Here is a 5,889-nt window from a genome sequence, read left to right as displayed (position 1 = left end):
GTTAGGAAAGAACTTTCAATAATTCAATAGCTCCGTATGAAAGGGCAGCCCGACCGCACATAACTTACGTCCACAGATGTCAATTGTTTTTATGGAACAGCCCAGGAGGATCTCTGGGCGCACTCGCCAGCCATCCATCAGGGCTCAGAGGCATCCGAGTAAATGCTCAGTTATGATTTAATTACCGAGGGGCTGGGTTCACACGCAAGGGAATGAGACTTGTTTGTGGAATGGCGGCCTGTTTTTTCTCGGTGGCTAATCACGAGCTTAATTTTTAATGGAAGAGCATTGCTGGCATAATTAACACCCAATTTACATGTGCATCCATAGAACCAATTAATTAAATTTTATTGATGTCTGGTTGCTCTTTAAAACGCTCTCCAAATGCCTCCAAATTGATTTTAAACTGTTGATGGTGGGAGTCAGCGTCCACTTTTCTCGTGTTTATGAAATACTAACCCCCTCGTTCATTAGAATATGCTTTATCTACTGGAGGCATTCCGTCATCTGCTGAGGAGAGCCGGCGGAGTACACAGTGGGCTCCGGCCGCAAGCTTCAACAGTCTTAGGAGTGAACGCTACAGCCCTTGGGGCGACAGTTAGGTGGCCCCAAGGATCGGGAAACGAAGACAGGAAGCGTATCCTCAGGAACCAGAGCAGAGATGGGCGAAGTCAACAGAAAGGGATTTAAAATAAACAAACAAGAAACCCCAAACACAAACCATAACACTTCCAGAATACAACTGTAACTTGGAAGGGGGTGCCACACACGTAAAGAAGCTCGGTACTCCTGCCAGGGGGTCCTCAGTGGAAGCTTGAAATGGGGACAGGCTTGAGTGGGGCTGGGGATCACGTCAAGGGAAGGTTCATGACACCGTCACTGCTGACACCTAGTCAAGGGGGAACAGCACCCCGTATTATGCTGTGATTGCTGTTTCCGAAGAACACGGGGGTGCAGATCTCTCTTTGAGATTTGGACTTCAGTTTCTTCGGAGATATGCCCAGAAGTGAGATTGTTGGGTCACGTGGTTGTTCTATTGGTAGTTTTTGAGGAACCCCCTTCGTCTTTTCCAGAGCAGACGCACCGAAGGTGCATTCCTTCAGCGGTGTGCCAGGCGTCCCTTTTCTCCACATCCTCACTGACATTTATCTATCTGTCTGTCTGTCTGTCTATCCATCTATCTATCTGCCATCTGACCATGTGTGACGTGTTATCTCATGGTGTGTTTTACTTGCCTTGACCTGATAATTTCATATATATGTTGGGCATTTATATATCTTTTTGGGAGAAATGCCTATTTAGTTCCTTTGCCCATTTTAAAATTACTTGTGTGTGTGTGTGTGTGTGTGTGTGTGTGTGTGTGTGTGTGTGTGTTTCCTGCTATTGAGTTGTAGGAGTTACTTCATGTATGTTGGATATTAACTCTTTATCAGATACCTGGTTTGCAAATGTTTTCTCCCATTCCACAGGTTGTCTTTTCCCTCGGTTGACGGTTTCCTTCGCTGTGTAGAAGTGTTTCAGTTTGACGTCATGTCACTTATCTATTTTTGCTTTTGTTCCTTATACTTATGGTGTCATATCCAAGAAATCATTGCCAAGACCAGTCAGGAAGCTTTTCTCCTACATCTTCTTCTAGGAGTTTTATAGGTTCAGGTCTTTAATCCATTTTGAGTTGATGGTGTGCATGGTGTAGAATAAGGGCCAACTTATTTTCTTTTGCATAGAGATACCCTGTTTTCCCAACGCCACCTACTCAGAGACTGCTCTTTCTTTACTGTATATTCTTGGGAGCCTTGTTAAAGACTTGTTGACCCCATAATGTGTGGGTCTATTTCCATGCTCTCTATTCTCTTCCATCAGTCTATAATGTCTGTTTCTATGCCAGCACCCTACTGTTTTGATAACTGTAGCTTTGTAATATATTTCAAACTCAGAAAGTGATGCTTTTAGCTTTGTTTTTCTTACTAAAAATTGCTTTGGCTATTTGGGATCGTTTGTAGTTCCATATGAATTTAAGGTTGTTTTCCCATTTTTGCAACAAACAAACAATGCCATGGAGATTTTGATAAGAATTGTATTGGTCTGTAGATCACTTTGAGGAGCATGGGTATTTTAATAATATTAATTATTTATTCATGAACGTAGGATGTCTTTTCAAGTTACTTGGGTCTGCTTTAATTTCTTTCATTCATGTTATGTGTTCCATTACAAGTTTGTCCCCTCCTTGGTTAAGTATACTCCTAAGTGGTTTATTTTTATTTTTTTGATGATATTAGAAATGGAATTGTCGTCTTAATTTCCTTTTCAGGTAATTCCTTGTCCTGAGACTTTTTTTATATATATATTTTTTATTGATTTTTCACAGAGAGGAAGGGAGAGGGTAGAGAGCTAGAAACATCGATGAGAGAGAGACATCGACCAGCTGCCTCCTGCACACCCCCCACCGGGGGATGTGCCCGCAACCAATGTACTGCCCTTGACCGGAATCGAACCTGGGACCTTATAGTCCACAGACCGATGCTTTATCCACTGAGCCAAACCGGTTTTGTCCTGAGACTTTTATATGAGAAAAGACATTTCCGTCTTCTTTAAGCTGCTGAGTGTGGTGGTCTTAGCTTATGCTGGATTTTTCCCCATCTCGTACCCCAAGTCCACCTCAGATTTCAGACCCAGGTGAAGTCCCACGTTCCCCAGCCGCTTTGTCACGTTGGGATTTTCTTTGTTGAACTCCTGTGACACTTAGCTCCTGTGTCACCACGCTCGCCACCCTGCTTCCCCACTATTCCAGGAATGTGGGAGCCACCCGTCCCCTTGCATGGAGCTTTCCGAGTCCTCTCCTCTGGCCACACGGCCGATGCCCAGGAATTAGCGGCCAGTTAATATTTTGCTGAACGGAGCGTTCCCTGATACATTGTACACAATCAATTCTCCAAAATAAAATGAATAAAACACACACACACCCACTAAAGCTACCTCGATTCCTATCGTGAGCTTCCTTCAAGGATTCAGAAGGCACTAAAACAATGACCTCGGAGGCCTTCTTCTGCCTGTTGTTGGATCAAACACTCACGCCTTCCCACCGATCTGAGATTTGTGGTGTTTGGACGCCCCGTCCCTCACTAGGAACGTAGTGCAGCGCAGGTGTGTCTGGTGGAGAGAGCAGGGGAGTGTCATTATGGCTATTTCACGTGGTACCTGCCTTTTCATGCATTGCGTTTGCAACCCACAGACTGTGCGTGCGACATGCCAACGTGCTGCTCAGAAGACAGAGGGGCCCGAAGCAAAGCGGCCCAGCCCTCCTCGGTGCGGGCACATCTCCTCTCCTGCTCCCCACGCGCAGGCCGGTGCTGGAGCAGCCACACGGGGCGGCTCTTCAGCTGCACGTCCCTTCGGAGCCCCAAAGCCTCGGAGATGGGAGAAGACACCCCGGCCTCTCACCGGAATGGCCCCTGGTTTTAACCTGGAGCACATCTGCATTAACACAACCTGAGTCAGCAGAGTGTCACTTCTCCCACGGAGGGCTTCATTTTCAGAGTCAGGCCCCCTCCCACCAGGCTGGGACAAATCCCTCATTACTTTTAGGGTAAAAAGGTACATTTCATAATTTAAAAAAACAAAACACCAAAACCTCCTTAGGTTCGTTTAATTCCTCTTAAATATATCGAAAACTGTAAGCACTGACAATTAAAAGCCAACATGAGAGAAATGGTCCCTATGTTACTGGATGCATATACTAATTGAAAAAAGTTAGACGTTTTTGCTAAATCCTAAGTGAGATGAGGTAATGTGTTCGGAGAACTATACAGCCACATGTACATAAACACATACGCACTTCTCTGCACCTTCTGTCTGTGTAGTCTGGGTGGGCAGGGCTGAATGCTACTCAACGGAGGATTTGTATCCTGAATAAATAAACAGCACCCACGTATCAATAAGAAAAAGACAACCCAAGAAAACATGAAGTGGGCAAAAGCCGTGAACAGGTATTCACACCTGAGTCTATGAAACAGCTGATAATCACACTGGACATCAGAGAAACGCACATTAAAACCACGGCGAGGTATGGAAAGCCTGCAAGGAGCATATGTCGGCGTGGCCCGTGGCTCACGGTGCAGGGAGCCCGAGCAGCCGGGGCGATGTGGAACAGGCGGAGCTTCCGATGCAGAAAGCGCTGCTTTCCCGAGCTCATGCTGACAGCATTGTGGAGGCTCTGAAAGCGCACAGATCTATCACCTGCCCCTGGAAAACAGGTGGATGGGTGGATGGATAGATAGATAGATAGATAGATAGATAGATAGACCGATAGACAGACCGACAAACAACCTTCTGCTTAAAGTCCTGCTGGGTCAGGTTTTCCATCCATTACAGCTGAACAGCCCTGACTTACTGGGCGATGCGGACCATGGGACCGTGTCCTGGAAACTTATGCCCAGGCCTGATTCCCTCCACACAAAGCATCAGTTCTTACAGATTCCCGGACAGCTGTCGCTCATCGCTGCCGCGGACTTAACCCTCGAAGGGCAAAGTAAGTGGTGATGCATTTGCCCTCCTTCCTCGCTTACGATTATTTACAGATTTCCTGGGCAACCCGCAGGACCTTACCGACACTAGAGTGGGAAGCGTAGGAGAAGAGATTGAGACGAGGAGAAAAGGCAGACATACTGTCACCCACAGATAATAGCCGTGACTCTCAGGTTTGTAGAAACTTCCCGTCCTTTCTTAAAGCCCAAAAGAACATGTATAAGAACACATGCACACGCACACACACACACGCACACGCACACACACCCGTGTCCCACTCAGTGCTGTAGGCCCAGCAGCCTGCGGGGTAAATCAGCTACGGGGCGTGGTGGGGGCCTAGACCGGGGTTTAGGTCTCGGCCGTGTGATCGGACCAGGACTGAACTTCTTTGTGCGTCAGTTTCCTCATCGCACCCACAGGATGCCGCATGCTAACTGTGCCCACCTCCAGGAGTGGCGGTGAGGAATGAATGAAGCCACGCGTGACCAGCTTTTAAAATAGTACTCGGCATATATGAACGTAAGCACGACCTAGGATAACACCAAGGCAGACAACACCGGCTGAGTGAAATATCCACCGCCGTCGTTTTAACGGGCACGCAGAACCAGGCGAACAGAGGGGCGGGAGGAGTCTGGCCCCAGCGTTCCAGGGGAGCAGCAGGCTGCCACTCCGTCCTGAAGCACCGTCCTACATGCACCCCCCAATGGATGGTCGGCACCTCGCTCTCTCTGTGGTGGAGGGTCTGGAGGGACAGGATGGGAAGTGTGTGTGTGTGTGTGTGTGTGTGTGTGTGTGTGTGTGTGTGTGTGTGAGAGAGAGAGAGAGAGAGAGAGAGAGAGAGAGAGAGAGAGAGAGAGAGGAGAAAGCCCTAAAAACGATGGCTGAACTACCAAAAGAAGGTCATTATTTTCTTAGACACACAACGTGACCTGGGCATTGGCCACAGCCTGATAGTAATCAGCGGGTTCCCCGGAGCCCTGCGTGTCCCGAGAGCCCGCGAGGCAGACCCCGCTCCCCGGAGACCCCGCGAGGGGAGCCCGCAGTGGGCTCAGGGGCATATTGACCAGCCAACCGACCAGCCAACCGCGGGGAGCGTATCCGATTTATCATCTCCTGCAGTAAAAATTGACCCCGATTTAACCTCTATTAATATTTATTCCTCGGGTCAATACATCTAGAATTTGTCTTAGCAGCAGTCAATATCCGCTGAATTCCGTCTTCTTAGGGGCAGAGAAGGAAAGGGAACTGTAATTGGAAAAAGTTAAAAATACAACAGTGAAGCCACATGCAAAGTTCCCAGAAAGAAAAACAAGAAATGCATGCACATCTGCTTTTAAAACACATGCACATTCCCCCCCAAACATAAAT

The sequence above is a fragment of the Eptesicus fuscus genome, chromosome 21, assembly GCF_027574615.1.
Source record: "Eptesicus fuscus isolate TK198812 chromosome 21, DD_ASM_mEF_20220401, whole genome shotgun sequence".
NCBI classification, from domain to species: domain Eukaryota; kingdom Metazoa; phylum Chordata; class Mammalia; order Chiroptera; family Vespertilionidae; genus Eptesicus; species Eptesicus fuscus.
Note: the sequence above shows the minus strand (reverse complement) of the source record.